The following is an 18,592-nucleotide window of genomic DNA, read 5'->3' as shown; positions in this document are numbered from 1 at the left end:
TTTAATTCCCAAGTAGAGACCCCTGGGGGACCCCCACCAGACAATCTATCAAATACCAAGTTAGAGATTAGCTGGTGATAAGTAGGGTTTAAGTGGTTGAATCGATTCTGGATTCTACTCTAAATCCACTCTGGATTTGACAGTGTACAAGACACTGTGGCGAGGGATGACTGAAACCGTGCATAATGTGACTCTTGAAGGGGCCGCGAGTGTCACCGTGGTGTTCTTGAATGCTGTATAAACAGACAGTTTTTCCGTTTCTTTTTTTTCTTCTCATGCCCGAGAGGCATCAGCCACCTGCATCTCCCTGTCTGTTCCCATGGAAGTAGACGCCGTCAGAGTCCATCTCAGCTCTTAATTACTGTACTCCCTCAACCTCAGACAGCCAATGACTGGCCTCCCACTACGGCTGGTGCCTTCATAGCCCGGGTTGGACAGATGGAGGGAAGGAGACGTAGAGTAGAAAAGGTAGTCAGAGAGAACCACTCGGAAGGCAAAAAAACAGACCGGGCTCAACGAGGCCTTCCTTGACCATCTGGAGAAATCTACTACAAAGTCAACACACGATTGCGCGCGCGCGCGCACGCACGCACGCACACACGCACACGCACACGCACACGCACACGCACACGCACACACACACACACACACACACACACACACACACACACACACACACACACACACACACACACACACACACACACACACACACGTAGTCTCGTACACACACACACACAGACACACGCACACACACACAACTTAGAGTTTTTTTTTGTTACAATGCTCGTTCCCCGTCACAACTAATTTGCGCGGACATTTGTTATCGTCGCAGTCCCAAAGCCCCCCCCCCCCCCTCCCCACAGAAAATGCCCTTGTGTAATACACCAGATCGTGCCATCGACGTAGGTACAAGCTTGACGGAACAAAAACATGTACGGCATCAGTGATAGGGGCCGTTGTTTGCGCCATACGGTGCATATCAGTTGCTGGATAAGATGGCCTCAGCCGCTCTGGAAACTGTTACACGTTACTGTAAATACACTCAGTCTTAACCTAGTCACTGTACGTAACACAAGCCTGTCCCTTTCTGGTGGAGGATCAATGGCAGATATAGGCCAGTATTAGTGCAGACACTAACGCGGCTAATGACCTAACTTTCTAAGATGTTCTCCCTGCACTGGACACAAATACACATACGCTACAGTACACAGTAAACCGTTACGCACTAATACATATTCACACACTTAAGCCCAAACCACACACACACACACAGGGTCGGGTTGGGACAAAACGGTTTTAAACCACACCAATGCAACTCATTGAGTTCAGTTGCAATGAGTTGCATTGGTGTGGTCTACCTTAAAAACAGTTTTGTCCACGACTCGACCCTTCAGTGTGGTGTGGGCTTAACACCGCGTTAACTGGCCTCAATCCTCCTTCACTGGGCCTATGGGTCAATCAATGTTCTGTCTCGCAGCAGGGGTGTATTTCTGTATACAGCTGTGAGTGTGTGAGAGTGTGTGTGTGCGCGTGTGTGTGCCCTCGCGCACGCGCCCATGTATGTTTAATTACAGCACTTAAACCGATGCCTCAGTATGATTACAACAAATGCTCCCCTGCAGCTATACAAAGCTGCGAATCCATGTTGTAGTTATCCCTGCCGCCTCAGAGCAGAGAGAATGTGGATGCACAGGAACACAACTCACTGCTGAATTGAATGTGTATTTGTCTTTGCAGGAAGTAAAACTATACTTTCGTTTCCTCGTCAGTCTCGCCTCCAAGGAATGTGTTGTTGTTCTGTGTTCATGAAAACATGAGAGACACACTGTACCTCCCTTAAGTACAATGTACTGGCACACCCATGTGTCAATGCATTGCATAGATACAGCGTGTGTGTGTGTGTGGACCTTCTTTCATGTTCTCATTGCTGTCTCCTATCGGTCCAGCACCTCCCTAGTCCTACTGTATATTACTCTAGGGAAATGGTAAATGGTTTATATAGCAGCTTTATCCAAGGCGCTTTACATATAGATTGTGCATCACATTCACCCATTCACGCACACATTCATACACAGATGGCGGTGGAAACCATGCAAGGCACCGATCAGCACATCAGGAGCAATTAGGGGTTCAGTGTCTTGCTCAAGGACTCTTCGACGCTAACTCTGGGGGAGCCCGGGTTCGAACTGGCAACCTTGCGGTTCCCATCCGGCCACTCTACCCCTGAGCCACCGCCTAGATACATGCACTTAATTTAGGAGAGAATATCTCAACTCTTCTTGGCTAATATTACCCCCACGAACATAGGAACTGTGAAAATGTCTCTATCCGGGGCGAAATACCCAGAAATTACCATGCCCTTTTAAAAATAACCGCTACTTAAAACATGGCTCTATCTTTTAAACCGTTAGAGCTACAGCTGCTCAAAATGTTCAGAATACTCATGTTTGAATATTCAATAGAACATATGCACACGGCAGTCATCTTGTCATAACTTAATGGCAGGGTGGAAACTAGCCGCAATTTTCCATTGACAGCTCATACATACAAACAGACACAGTCCTATTTAATTGTATTGAATTATGTCAAACTCACCAACATTGCAGCTGTACGAAAAGCTTCAGTTATCCTCTTTCTATCTGCAAAGTTTTTGTTTCATAAAAATCCAACGTAGACATGTTATGAGCTATACTTTGTCAAGAAATTCCTTGCAGGTGATTGTGTGAGTGTTGGGAGTTTGGAAGAGTTCATTGGATAATCACTAGACAGCCCTGCATACCACCTGTTTTCAATTTGTACATAATGCATGTTGGCATTTTATCATGAACATTAGTGAGACTGATTATATGAATGAAGGTAGGTTGAAAAGTGGTGAAGTGGTCTACCTCCTGGCTGTGGCTCAGGAGGTAGAGCAGGTCGTCCAATGATCCCTGGGTCGGCGGTTCGAATCCCGGCTCCTCCTGTCCACATGTCGAAGTGTCCTTGGGCAAGACACTTAACCCTACATTGCCTCCAATGAGTCGGTCGGTGTAAGCTTGCCACCATTGGTGTGTGAATGTGGTAAGTAGGGACGCTGGCGTCGACTGTTCGCCGCTTCACCTCCCAATGTATGAATGAATGAACCATTGTAAAGCGCTTTGAGCACTTGGAAAAGCGCTATAAAAATGCAATTCATTATTATTATTATTATTATTTAAGTAACGGTTATTTTTAAAAGGGCGTGGTCATTTTCGGGTATTTCGACCTGGATAGAGAATTTTTCACAGTTCCAAAGTTGTTTCCGGGGGTCATATTAGCCAAGAACAGTTGAGATATTCTCTCCTTTTGGCAGCGGTGGCCGAACGGATAGCGAAGCGGTCTTGATACCGGAAGGTCGCCAGTTCGAATCAGCGGTCCGACACGTTAAAATTACCACCGCTGAAGTGCCCTTGAACAAGGCATTGAACCACTACGATGAAATGTGTTCTATGAGCAGGGCCTGGCTGGAAACAAGTTCTTGAGCTTAGCCCAGATACCCTGGGTAAATATAGTAATCATTTCATTTTCATTTCCTAAATGAAGTGCATACATATATTAGGCAGGTCCTAGACGATATTTTGGGAATGTTTCCAGAAAATGTATAAAATGTTCAACATTTAGAAATAGACAGAAATAGATGTTGTGAGCTTGTAAATCTAACCCTTTTGTAGCGTTTTATTTTAATTTTTTTAAATACAGCTTAAGTGGTTAAACGGTATTTGGATGAGTGCGACTACTATGCATTGTTTTGTGTCATAACTTCCATGTCAGTCTGCAACCACTATCCCTGCATCACTCCCACAGTCTCATTGTCAACACCGTGTGCTGCCTAGAAAATGCAGGCCTGGGTCAAAGAGCGTTCTGTGTTTTTATCCTATTTTCCCTGAAAACACTGCCTCTATGGAAAGCACATTTTATTTATTTGTTTTGATTGCCAAAAGCACTTTATTGACTAGTTGCACTTTATCAAGGGAATGTGTGCAATATCTCTGTTTTGTGTATGTTGGGTGTTTTTTCTTTAATAATATTTATTTTATTTGGAAAAAGCATTACAATAACAGCATTTCTATGTAGGACACAAGTGCAGTTCCCAGGATTTATTTTTCCACCCCTCTTCCCTCCCTCCCCCCTCCAAGTGACTCCATCTCCAGTGTCTCTGTAACATCCTTGCTTTCTTCAGGACTACATATGGCATTAAGTCAACACTTAACAGGGGCAAAGGGCAATATCGCTTCAGAGTGTACATTTCAGAAGGAGAAAAAGAAGAAAGAGTGGGCAGACAAAAGAAAAAGACAAAGACAAAAAAACAACAACAACCAAGAAACGAAAGTATTTACAATATTGCTGAGGGGAACAAAAACAAAACAGCTTTGGACTTCGACCATGAGAAGAGGAAGGGTGTCTACAAAGATCATAAAGCAGGCTATTAGGACCAGTGAGATCACACAAAGTCAGCTCTCAGAGGGGCAATGTGTACTATCCAGTTGTTCCAAATTTGGTAGAAATTGTCTATAGTCTAGTTCTTAGGATGTATGTTAATTTTTCCATTTTGAAAATATCCAGGACTATTCCGTGCCAATCGTCCATTGTGGGTGTGATTGGGGTTAGCCATCTTCTTGTTATTGACTTTTTGCTGGCTGCCAAGAGCACCTGCAGTAGCTTTGTGTATCTCGTCTGGTTAAGACATTCAATGTGGCCCAGGTACAAGGTTGTGAAGTTAAAGGGTATTGGAGTATTAAATACTGAACACAGTGATTTGTGAATATTGTTCCAAAACACCCTCAACTTGGGGCACCCCCAGAAAATGTGAAAGTGGTTGGCTTTCTTTGCCCCACGCTGCCTCCAGCACAGCCTATCATCGCCTTTGTATTTTTCCTGATACGGGGTCTTAAAATATCTAATAATATTTTTCCAACAATGCTCTCTCCAGTCCATAGAACAGGTTGAGGTAGACTGGCGCATTTGATTTCTATGCACTATGCAATGTTCCCTCTGCCACAACGAAACAACAGGCTGGTGTTCTAATGTGGAGGAGGTATATATCGACCCACCACTTTCACCTGTTCCACCAACTCTCCTGCACAGCGAAAGTATGTGTCCTGATAAAATCATGAGTCATACAGCGATTCATAACTGCCGTGCTGATGCGTGGATGGGAAATGGATGGCGTCTCGTGGTTCTATTGAGGACAGCTGCAGCACGAAACATGTGCTGCTGATGACAGGAACTCAATTTGTGGCTATAACCTCCGCCCCCCTCACCTTCACATGCACGCACACAGGTTAAAGAGGGAATGCTGTGATCTTTCTCCCCCTAAAACAACTGGCGGCCCGGGGGCCACATGCGGCCCCCACCTTCACTTAATGTGGCCCCTCAGGTTAATGTCAGAATACTGATATAATATTGGTTTCAGCTGTTTACAATTCCACAATGACCCGCTTTAATTACTTCAGTCTAAATTAGTAGCTCAATGCTTCAACACACGTATAATTAAAGGCATTTGAAATTACATAAAAATGTTAATTTTCAGGATTCCAATTCAAAAATATCAAAAAATAATGCAAGATTTCAATTCGAATATAGCAAAAATAGCCGATCTACAAGCTCAAAACGCGTCGCAGCAGTAATATGCGTCACTAGGGAGTGAATGTGGAAATATAGTGGCCCTCTCCATCATCAAAGTTGCCCACCCCTGCCCTAAAACATGATCATTGGGTACTATGATTATACTAGGAGGAAGATTTTCTTCAAATAAAAGTGTACAGAAAGTGTTAAAATTATGTTTTTATGTGGCCTGGTGGGTGATGATGATCCACCTGAACTGAAGCCACACCCACAGCTGTTGTTGTCGTTTGATGAAGGGGGAGGGGTTAGGGCAGGGGATGATATTGTGATGTCATTATATAGTGTATTTCGATTGGGCCGTTTGACTCAAAGGCTTTCAGCTCAGGAAGTTTCAGGAAGAAACCAAAAATACACAGGGAAGACATATTTGAATATTCCAACCACACCTGGGCGTCTAGTCCATAGAGGCATACAAATGAGAAAAAGTAAAAGAAAAAAAGAAAAAAAGAAAAACCTTTGAAGGGAGTACAATGGGAGATTGTTGCAAAACAAAAGGCAAGGCACAACTGTGAGTTCACACACACACACACACACACACACACACACACACACACACACACACACACACACACACACACACACACACACACACACACACACACACACACACACACACACACACACACACACACACACACACACACACACACACACACACACACACACACACAGGGTTTAAACATGTTAACATGTTTACATAGATGAGTCCCATTAACCTTTGTAAGACAACACTCCTGCTCTCCGTTTCTCTCTCTCTCTCTCTCTCTCTCTCCGTTTCTCTCTCTCTCTCTCTCCTTGCTTCTCCTGAGTCCCTGGGCCTACATTGTCCTTCATACTTTTTCCATCTCCTTCATGAATGTTTGATGGCGCTGCCAGCTGCTCTGTAAGTCTGCGGACGGCACGTGTTCTTCGCTCAGACACACATGGCTTTGCATTGATGCCGCATTCACTGGGAGAAGAAAAAGATAGCGTGCATGTGTTTGTTTGCACTGTAGTTCCACACACACATGTTTTACTGCAGGACAATGGAGAAGCGTACCGTTTCTACTCTCTAGGCTATGTTTAGACGTATAGGAAAGCCGTTGCGTTACGTTTCATCACGTTCAAACAAACTGTCATTTCAAAGTGTAGAACGCTTTTGCATGCAAATAACCAGTGTTGATTTTGACAGCACATTTATATTTTAGTTTTAGTTATAGTCTTTAGAATGAAAGTCTAGACTAAATCTACAGTTGTTTTTTTGTCAACAAAAATGCATTTTTTTGCAGGCCTTGATGGCGTCGTAATGCCTTTTACACTTGGTTGATTTTACACATGGTTGCATACTGCGACGCATTGTGAGCTTGTAGATCAGCTATTTTCAGCATGCAACCAAGCATACAATGATATTGAGTCTTGGTTTTAGTCATCGTAGCTTAGTTTGTATTTAGTTTTCGTCAGTGAAAAAAATGACGAAACGACGAATTTTTTTTGTCGTAGTTTAGGTTGATGAAATCAACAATGCACAGAACTCACCCAGACCATGTTTCTGTGTATAGAGGTTTCATTTGCTATGTAGCTTCTTCCTGATCTATTGTTAATCTAGTGACCTATGTCCGTCTATTGTAGCATACTGGGTAGGCTTTGTTTTTGTTTTCTACACCAGTAGGATGTTGAATGGCATTTCGATCAACACTATTCTCTTCTGATCTCACACACACACACACACACACACACACACACACACACACACACACACACACACACACACACACACACACACACACACACACACACACACACACACACACACACACACACACACACACACACACACACACACACACACACACACACACACACACACACACACACACACACACACAATCCCGGAAACCCAACAGTTCTCTCTTCATTTACATGGAACAAGAGAAGTGTATGATGAGCCTTAGCTCATCACACATTTCTCTCCATGTAAATGAGTGAGGAGTCTAGACCAATGGCCTGTGAGGGCAGATGGAAGGTCACTCCGGGAGAGCTCTCAAGCAACACTGACCAGCTGCCCGGCCCGGCAGGCCACCTGATCTGGGTCATGTTTTGGTAAACAATCGGATCGAGTATAGGATGCATTGAGGTTTTTCCCTCGCTGTCATTCAGATAATCATTAGGTTAAGGCATTCACCCAGAATGTAATATACCGTTTCGGAAACTATGCTTTTCATATTGAATTCTGCCAAGGAATGTAGCTACTGCTAGTTATAGTCCCTCTCGTTGACTGAGGCTTGTCAAGAATGCAGGAATGTTTTCTGTTTGGCCTCAAAGCCTCAACACAATGCACACCGCCATCCATCCTTAATTCCTGCTGCATTTTCTTGGACAATTAGATCCATTTTTACACATTGCTGTCGGGTGGTGAAACCTCCAGAAAATAAATTGCAACTGAACCTCAATTTAACTCAAAGCTACACACAGGCTACCAATTCACGTTCCTCTCGGCTCATAGCTCCCTCCCCGTTTCCACTTCCCCTTTTTCTCCTCTCCTCTCCTCTCCTCTCCTCTCCTCTCCCAGGCCAGTGTCCAGGTGTGTCGGAGCGTCGAGGCGCAGACAGAACTGGGTCACGCTGAATCCGAGCAGCACGGCTCCCGTTACTAATGTACGCCACCCAGGTCAGGACCCCTGGGCCTTTATTAGGATTCAGCCTTCAAGACGGCTTCGGGCACAGACCAGGGCAGCCATCTATCTCTGTCAGCCTCTCGGCCAAGCAGCGGCCAGGCTTACGGACCAGGCCTCCCGTCACATGATGCAGTTGTCTGACAGTACGTCCCCATAGGGCAGTCCAAGCCAAATGATGAGCCAAGGCCCACCATAGCAGGGTCAGTAACATGCTGCTACACTGCCTGGGCTCGGGCAGCTAGGACAGAGTCTCACTGCCTAGAAAGAGTTTTGTTTTCAGTGCGGTCAGTCTCGGTCTGTTTTGTAATTGCATGCTTCACAGTTCGGGAGGTAAAGCATTTGGGAATCACTGCTCTAGGCAGAACATGCTCTATTAACGCACGCATTTAAAGTTTGATAAAGGCAACGTGATTATGCGGGAACATCGTTACCTGTGATGGCTCGAGAATGCCAGGGCTTAAAAAGCAAGGCGTTTATTATGCTGCAAGGACACTATAAAATGCTCTCTGAGGTTAGTACTGCAGAGAGCAAGAGCCAGAGGATATATTCAAAATGAATAACTACAGCATACAGTAGGCGACTGTCTATTATTGGTTATCTATTGTCACCATGACTCAGCACACATAGGTTTACATCAGTCCAATGATAAATGGTAAATGGTGCATTTATATAGCGCCTTTATCCAATGCGCGTTACATAGATTGTGCATTACATTCACCCATTCATACACCGATTGCGGCGGAAGCCATGCAAGGTACCAACCAGCACATCGGGAGCAATTTGGGGTTCAGTGTCTTGCCCATGGACACTTCGACATGTAGACAGGAGGAGCTGGGATTCGAACCGCTAACCCATGGATCATTGGACGACCTGCTCTACCTCCTGAGCCGGCTCCCTGGGTCCCCTGGGTCGGTGGTTTGAATCCCGGCTCCTCCTGTCCACATGTCGAAGTGTCCTTGGGCAAGACACTGAACCCTACATTGACTCCAATGAGTCGGTTGGTGTGAGCTCGCCACCGTTGGTGTGTGAATGTGGGAAGTGAGGACGCTGGCGTCGACTGTTCGCCGCTTCACCTCCCAATGTATGAATGAATGAACCATTGTAAAGCGCTTTGAGCACTTGGAAAGGCGCTATAAAAATGCTATAAAATATGTAATGTTTAATCCCCCCCCCCCCCCCCCCCGCCTTCTGAGATTGTTTGCACTACTTTAGGAAAGGGTTTGTTGAGAATCTTCTACTTGATTTATCTCAAAGCTTAATTTCCTTATCTCAACTTCTAATTTATGCAGATATGTTTTCATGCTCGGGTCCCACTGGCTAAACTGGAAATAGCAGCAAGCGTGCAAAAACAATTAGCACGCAGAGATTTAAAGAGTGTCCGTGTTTTTATTTGAACTCCATCATGGGAAACATTTGTGAGAGAAAGACTATATATATTTGGCATTTCCTGGCCCAGACAGTTGGAAAGCAAAAAGGTTAGCCTAGATACAGCCCGTCAAATATCTGTCTCTGATGACAGGAGAAATATTTATACAAAAGGCCGCTCACTGTTTCCTAAACAAAATGCATTGTTTATGACCTTGGAAGTGAAGGACACAGCACAGCTGAAATAGGATCCTTGGAGTAACTGTTAATATTACATATATTCCAGACCTTATACGGCGTGCGCCCACTGCATGTACTGTACTGTACTGTATAGGTCCGTTTCACAAGAATCAGATGCAACCAGAAATGGAGGATTCTATTTCACGAACGAAGCACAATTGAGAAAACGCACAGGCTGAATTTCAGCTATCGTTTGATTTCGTCTGTATACATAATGGAGATGGCCCTCGTTTACACAGAGTAGTCAGTCAGCACACGGCTGGCTTCCCACCCGAGTGCTGAATGTTGAGATCCAAAATACTAGTGGATACAGAGATTCATTCTGGAAATGATCAATGCGACTATATAAAACGGAGCTTTTCTGATGTGATAATAATACCCCTGATACTGTGACTGAATAATCAAGCCTCAAAGTGGGGTGGGTCTGGGGGACACGCAGTGGTCCTTGGGGTGGTTCCCAGGGGGTCCCTGGCAATACCAGGAACACTTTAACCACTTGTCTGACGTCGAAATTTGACAGTTTTCTGAAAAAAACATATGTTTCTGTATCAGTGGTGCTCACGTCCAGGACCCCAAAAATGGACCAGGACCCCATCTGAAAATATGTTGTTCCAGGGACCTCCCCAGAAGCAAAGATTTGAGTTAAAATGTTCACTCTGTAATAATATATATTCAAAGATTTGAGGCACATGTTCACGATTTTTCAAAAATAGCAAGCTTGTATATCTGCTATTTTCCAATAGCTAAAGTATAACATAATGCTTTAAAACACCAAAAGGGGTTCCCGCTAAATATGGGTTAATCCTATTTTATACTTTAGCTATTCAAACATTGCAGATTTCGAGCTGACAACACCTTGCAGAGCTTGTAGAAAAGATTTTAACAACGTAAGTCTTCTGTTATGGGGGGATCCTGGCACAGAATATTTTCAGATGGGGTTCTGCAAAAATGTGGGCGTCCCTTGACCAAAAAACCACTGATCCAAGTCACTATATCATTCAACAAATGTCTTTACTTATGACCTCCGAGTGGTACACATAAGTGAGCGCACGCCAGGCTTGTGTACATGTGTAAACACACAGGGGCCAGCCTGCCCGCAATATAATTCTGACCTACAAAGGAGGGCCGAGTCCACAAGGACTCAGGAAGGATACAAAAGGTGTTGGAGGGGGAACACAGACCAAGAGGGCAAGGCGCACAGTCTCTCTCTCTCTCTCTCTCTCTCTGGGAGGGGTGTTCTTTTAGTTCTCGCTGCAGGACTGAAGTAAAAAATCAAAAATCAAAGAAATAATAATAATAATAATAGGTTTGTTTTGTTCCTTTTGGTACAGACTTCCAACACACCACTGCTCCCTACAGGCCACAGACACACCACTGCTCCCTACAGGCCACAGACACACCACTGCTCCCTACAGGCCACAGACACACCACTGCTCCCTACAGGCCACAGACACACCACTGCTCCCTACAGGCCACAGCCACAGCTCTGTGCTGCACGGGGGCAAACAATCAACCCATTTAGGCCTGACGTCAAAATAAAAAAAAAAAGTTTTCTAAATCATGACAATTTTCTGAAAGATTTGAGGCACATTTTAACAATTTTTTCAAAAATAGCAGACCTACAAGTTCATGAGCTTGTAGATCTGCTATTTTTCAATAGCTAAATTATAACATAATGTATGTAACCACCAAAAATGGGTTAAATAGCATCCAATAAAGTGAACACAGTAGACCTACAAGAAAGAGAGAACAGTGCAGTGACATTTCGTTCGACTGCACCTAAAAAAAATCAAGTAAAAGTCAGATGTCTGAGCAGTTGTTCATTGTTTAGAAACGAGGCTTTGGGTTGTTGCATTGTTTCTGACCTGTTTTCTGACATAGTTTTACTGTTGTTGCTGCTATTGTGGTTATTGTCTCTCTCTCTCTCTCTCTCTCTCTCTCTCTGAATGTTTTTGTCTTCCGATACTTATGTGAGATTGAGATGCCTTCTCTAAAAGAGCCAACCACCACTGATTATCGTGGCATCATGGCTCGATACTAAAAATCCCAAGAGAGTTGAAAGCATAGCTATTTTGAGAGTTCTGAATTAAATTAATACTAAAACTTGCTACCATTGAGACTTGCCGAAATGTGGAACTTGTTGCGACTTGACCTGAACCCTGGAGGCATTAAATACAACAAAGAATGGATATTCCTTTTGTTTTGGTACTAATAATAGCTACTCTATACAGAAGAATGTGGTCATAAATGTGCTGGTCCATGACTGACATCGTGTCTACCGGTGATTTCCCTAGAGATCAGAACGCCATTCACATAAACTGCCTTAAATGAATGAAGAAGAAGCGCGTCTCATTTTCACTAAAACAAAAGGAGCCCAGGCAGGCATAATAGTTTGAACAACATGGTCATCTGACATATTAGATTACAGTTGCCTCACTGTAAACAAAGACCCTAGACATACAGTTTAGGGCTGGAGTTATGATTTATACTTAAGGGCCGTTCACAGCACAGTACACTGAGCACTATCATCATCATTACTAAATTCACCGATCGCTGTCTGTCTGTGTGTCTGTCCTATTCCGGGTCACCAATGAAATCGCTGTCGTCCACTTCCGGGTCACCAGTGAAATGGGACGCCAGGGACGGACACAGATTAATACTGGGACACACTTTTCCGCGTAACAGACCCACACGGGGAAAACAACTCGGACCCTGATACTACTAGCTACTCTTGCGTCAGTCGACAGAACTTCTTCTTTGGGGAAGCATCGCGGCCAATGCGGGGGTTGCGCGCAACATCATTTGCTGTTCATATATTCAGAACGGGTAAGGACTAGTAATGATAACTATAACATATGGTTCACTATTGTGTATATTTTGTAATAGTTGGTGTGTGAACTCTGCAATCCACTTGACTTAGAAAGAAAAAAAATCACACCTGTGTGAAGTGAGGGGCGCTAATATATTAAAGTCTAACTCATGTTGATTAGGACTGATGTAATGGTGATGTAAAACAAACATTAATTTCACTTTATTGTTAATGGCATTTAATGTTTGTGTTAGGGACAAGATGACGTACATTTTCCCTTCATTGTCAATGGCGTTTTTAAAAACAAACATTGAACCTGTATATAGGAGGGACTAGCGCCCCTCAAAAATGAAATGTATAAAATTGCTGTCCAAAAATGTTGATGTCGTCACAAGTAAAACCAATGAGAGAGAGAGAGTGAGTGTGAGTGTGAGTGTGAGTGTGTGTGTGAGTGTGTGTGTGTGTGTGTGTGTGTATATACAGTACATCTGTGAGACCCCGTTGAAATCAGTATGTTGTTTAGATCCACGGGGGTGTGGGGTGTGATTCATCTCACCTCGGGCTGCGTTTCTACAAAAATCCTCCCCCTCGTTCAGTCTCTCACGCTGCCCCCCCCCCCCCCCCCCCCCCCCCACACGTACACTTCCTCCGTTTTTCCCTTCATCCCACTCACTTCCTCCGTTTTTCCCACCTCTTCAAACTTCAGCTGACATCATAAAACATTTCGTACACACGCTGCCCCGGTCTTTTATCTCCGCATGGAGGCGTCGCCTCTGTCGCCATCTATCCATGTTGGATCTCTGGGGAGATTAGGACAGGGAGGAGGAGGAGGACAAGGGTTAGGACAGGGAGGAGGAGGAGGAGGACAAGGGTTAGGACAGGGAGGAGGAGGAGGACAAGGGTTAGGACAGGGAGGAGGAGGAGGACAAGGGTTAGGACAGGGAGGAGGAGGAGGACAAGGGTTAGGACAGGGAGGAGGAGGAGGAGGACAAGGGTTAGGACAGGGAGGAGGAGGAGGACAAGGGTTAGGACAGGGAGGAGGAGGAGGAGGACAAGGGTTAGGACAGGGAGGAGGAGGAGGACAAGGGTTAGGACAGGGAGGAGGAGGAGGAGGACAAGGGTTAGGACAGGGAGGAGGAGGAGGACAAGGGTTAGGACAGGGAGGAGGAGGAGGAGGACAAGGGTTAGGACAGGGAGGAGGAGGAGGACAAGGGTTAGGACAGGGAGGAGGAGGAGGAGGACAAGGGTTAGGACAGGGAGGAGGAGGAGGACAAGGGTTAGGACAGGGAGGAGGAGGAGGACAAGGGTTAGGACAGGGAGGAGGAGGAGGACAAGGGTTAGGACAGGGAGGAGGAGGAGGACAAGGGTTAGGACAGGGAGGAGGAGGAGGACAAGGGTTAGGACAGGGAGGAGGAGGAGGACAAGGGTTAGGACAGGGAGGAGGAGGAGGACAAGGGTTAGGACAGGGAGGAGGAGGAGGACAAGGGTTAGGACAGGGAGGAGGAGGAGGAGGACAACAAGGGTTAGGACAGGGAGGAGGAGGAGGACAAGGGTTAGGACAGGGAGGAGGAGGAGGACAAGGGTTAGGACAGGGAGGAGGAGGAGGAGGACAAGGGTTAGGACAGGGAGGAGGAGGAGGACAAGGGTTAGGACAGGGAGGAGGAGGAGGACAAGGGTTAGGACAGGGAGGAGGAGGAGGACAAGGGTTAGGACAGGGAGGAGGAGGAGGAGGACAAGGGTTAGGACAGGGAGGAGGAGGAGGAGGACAAGGGTTAGGACAGGGAGGAGGAGGAGGACAAGGGTTAGGACAGGGAGGAGGAGGAGGAGGACAAGGGTTAGGACAGGGAGGAGGAGGAGGAGGACAAGGGTTAGGACAGGGAGGAGGAGGAGGAGGACAAGGGTTAGGACAGGGAGGAGGAGGAGGAGGACAAGAGAGAGAGTGACAGAGTGACTGACAATTATCCACGGACGATTGCTGTATCCTCTTAGCGATTGTTTTAGCGATTATTTTTTCCGATTAATCGAATAATCATGAGGCGTGTTTTTTTGAGTGGTGCAAACCACTCCAACAACCAGCTTTGTCTGTACCCGTGTACCTGTACGTGGCCCCACGCACAGGTGAGCATGGTTGCTATGGTTAGTGTGTGACGTCACTGCACCACTCAGTTCACACGGGTGTGATTTTTATATTGAAAAAGCATATATCGTTTTGTATTGCCTTGAAAATCAATACAAATGTAATGAGGGAAAAAAAGCATAAATCGACGAATCAATTATCCTCTTAAACATTATTTTATACTTCCTCAAAAACAGTGAAGATAGCACGCCTGACACAGAACTCCATAAGCTGGCCTGTTATGACATCACCACACTCCATATTTGGGCACGCCTGACACAGAACCCCATATATAGGAATACAGGGACACAGTGAGACGCATACAGAAATCTCCATGGGCATAAAAGGGAAACAGACAGGTGGGTGGAACGTGTGGGTACTCTGCAGGGAAACAGACAGGTGGGTGGAACGCGTGGGTACTCTGCAGGGAAACAGACAGGTGGGTGGAACGCCTGGGTACTCTGCAGGGAAACAGACAGGTGGGTGGAACGCGTGGGTACTCTGCAGGGAAACAGACAGGTGGGTGGAACGCGTGGGTACTCTGCAGGGAAACAGACAGGTGGGTGGAACGCATGGGTACTCTGCAGGGAAACAGACAGGTGGGTGGAACGCGTGGGTACTCTGCAGGGAAACAGACAGGTGTGTGGAACGCGTGGGTACTCTGCAGGGAAACAGACAGGTGGGTGGAACGCATGGGTACTCTGCATTTACAGTTGTCCAGAACCAGCACAAAAGCCTAATTTGCCATGCCTGACAAAGAACTCCATATATTATATATATATATATATATATTATGGGCATAAAAGGGACACATACATAATAACTGGGTGGGGCATGCATTTCCGGTTGTCCAGAATCTGCACAAAAGCCTCTGGGCCTGATCACCCCTATATCTCCAATTCTCCATATATGGATCTGGCCTGTTCCGACATCACAACATGGGCACCGCTTTAGTAATATATAACAAGTGCTTGTGACTAAATAATAGCTACATTGGGTCCAATGTACTTTTTTTCTCTTTCCTGAAAACGAATGGTTTTGGACAAATGTGGTTTCCGCCTGACAATATGCAGGTTGGTCAGACATACTGCCTTGGAAGTCAGAAGGTTGTTGGTTCAAACCCGACACTTACAGCCAGAACGTTGTTGGTTCAGACTTCAAACCTTGCCACTTACAGCCAGAACGTTGTTGGTTCAGACTTCAAACCTTGCCACTTACAGCCAGAACGTTGTTGGTTCAGACTTCAAACCTTGCCACTTACAGCCAGAACGTTGTTGGTTCAGACTTCAAACCTTGCCACTTACAGCCAGAACGTTGTTGGTTCAGACTTCAAACCTTGCCACTTACAGCCAGAATGTTGTTGGTTCAGACTTCAAACCTTGCCACTTACAGCCAGAATGTTGTTGGTTCAGACTTCAAACCTTGCCACTTACAGCCAGAACGTTGTTGGTTCAGACTTCAAACCTTGCCACTTACAGCCAGAACGTTGTTGGTTCAGACTTCAAACCTTGCCACTTACAGCCAGAACGTTGTTGTTGTTTCAGACTTCAAACCTTGCCACTTACAGCCAGAACGTTGTTGGTTCAGACTTCAAACCTTGCCACTTACAGCCAGAACGTTGTTGGTTCAGACTTCAAACCTTGCCACTTACAGCCAGAATGTTGTTGTTGTTTCAGACTTCAAACCTTGCCACTTACAGCCAGAACGTTGTTGGTTCAGACTTCAAACCTTGCCACTTACAGTCAGAACGTTGTTGGTTCAGACTTCAAACCTTGCCACTTACAGCCAGAACGTTGTTGGTTCAGACTTCAAACCTTGCCACTTACAGCCAGAATGTTGTTGTTGTTTCAGACTTCAAACCTTGCCACTTACAGCCAGAACGTTGTTGTTTCAGACTTCAAACCTTGCCACTTACAGTCAGAAGGTTGACTTACAGTAAAATTGCTCAATAATAGGGTAGGATGCCAACCAGTGCAGAGAGAAACCTACGCTGTGAAATCCTGGGAGTCACACCGAGTTAAATAAATACTGAGAACATTATTGTGCATAATTCTCATGACTGACAGCATATTGGGTCCCAGCCCATTGAGCTCACCATCACTATGCCGTGACTATCATTTCTGTTGTACGTCCAAGACTAAACAAAATAGTGAAAATACTATAGCCAACCTACAAGCTCACCACACGTTGTGAGCTTGTAGATGTTTCTGCCCGGCCGACAGCACCGTGTTAAATGCTTTTGAAGAGGGTGAAGAACAAAAAATAAGATGAGTCTTCCCATACATTTACAATAAACATATCGAAAAGTAAACAAAAAGGGATTAAAACCCATTTTGGGCGGGAACCCCTTTTGGTGTTAGCATTATGTTATGCTTTAGCTATTGAAAAATAGCAGATCTACAAGCTCATAGCGCGCCACCGAGTGGCGAGCTACGAGCTTGTAGGTCTGCTATTTTTGAAAAATCGAAGAACGTCATAGCTTTTTCAGAAAACTGTCAGGATGTAGAAGACATTTTTAGAATCTGATCTCAGGTCAAAAGGGATTAAACAGACAGTAAACATAAGGGATAAACCTTCCATTCCTCAAAGCATTGTCTAAATGGAGGCTGGCTAGGAAGAACGTTACATTAACAGTAGTCTGCACGACATACAGTACAGCCCCCGTGGGATTGAATTGAATTGTGTGGGTCGCCTGCAGCCAGAAAGTTGGAGAGGGGAGGAAAAAAATGGAGGCTTTAGAGAACATATCTTTGGTGTTTGCCTTGGGCTCTTGGTATTCATATTCCTCTCTCTCTCCCTGTGTGTGTGTGTGTGTGTGTGTGTGTGTGTGTGTGTGTGTGTGTGTGTGTGTGTGTGTGTGTGTGTGTGTGTGTGTGTGTGTGTGTGTGTGTGTGTGTGTGAGAGCGCGCGTGCGTGCAGCCCTTGCACAGCAGATCAAAGGGTCTGTCGGGGACCAGTGTCTGGGAGACTGAGCCTCACAGAGCAGCCTGCTCAATCAGCGTGGCTGCACCTCCAACTGCAGCAAAGCCACCGCTTTATCCCATATCCTTCGAATGACAAAACACGTCATAATAGTCACGTAAAATTTGGTAACACATTGACCTGAATAGACAGTTCTGTGCATGAAAAAAAATAAAGGGGGAGAAAATGCTTTTAACTGCTCGAGCCCCATTTCATTTTATACTTCATCATACAACAATGGTGTCGTGCAGCGAAGATAGCCGCTCTACAAGCTCCCCACGTGTGCCCAACATAGGGACACCAGGTTGAAAGTGGTTACACGTCACTAATGGGTACAGGTGGCCTACTTGCCCCTTTGTTCAGCCTCAAAATAATCTAACCCAGTGGTTGTCAGTCTCTGCTGGATCAGGGGCTATACTTGAAAAGCCCAAAAGCATTCGCAGCCCACCCAGCCCACCTGACCCGACCACAGCCCACCCAGCCCACCCGACAGCCCACACAGCCCACCAAGCCCACCCAGCCCACCTGACCCGACCACAGCCCACCCAGCCCACCCGACAGCCCACACAGCCCACCAAGCCCACCCAGACCACCTGACCTGACCACTTAACCAGTGTTGTTTTCGTCGACTAAAACTAAGACGAAAAATGTTCGTCGACTGCCTTTTTTCACTGACAAAAACTAAATAGAAACTACATGAAAACTAAGCTATGATGACTAAAACTAAGACTAAATATACTGACAATTTCGTCAACAAATACAAACTAGACTAAAATGTTAGGAAGGGACTATAGTGGACAAG

General features: G+C 45.5%; 1 long non-coding RNA gene across 1 annotated transcript; it reads left to right on the top strand.

Annotated features, from left to right (window-relative positions):
* Nucleotides 1–6,033: 6,033 nt before the first annotated feature.
* On the top strand, nt 6,034–17,964 carry LOC306915234. The gene is made up of 3 exons (XR_013788782.1): nt 6,034–6,154; nt 8,195–8,499; nt 17,749–17,964. It is a non-coding gene; the product is annotated as an uncharacterized lncRNA (long non-coding RNA).
* Nucleotides 17,965–18,592: the final 628 nt, after the last annotated feature.

Source organism: Electrona antarctica, assembly GCF_951216825.1.
Source record: "Electrona antarctica genome assembly, chromosome: 22".
NCBI classification, from domain to species: domain Eukaryota; kingdom Metazoa; phylum Chordata; class Actinopteri; order Myctophiformes; family Myctophidae; genus Electrona; species Electrona antarctica.
The sequence above is the reverse complement of the archived record's forward strand: the minus strand, read 5'-3'. Positions and strand labels throughout refer to the sequence as shown.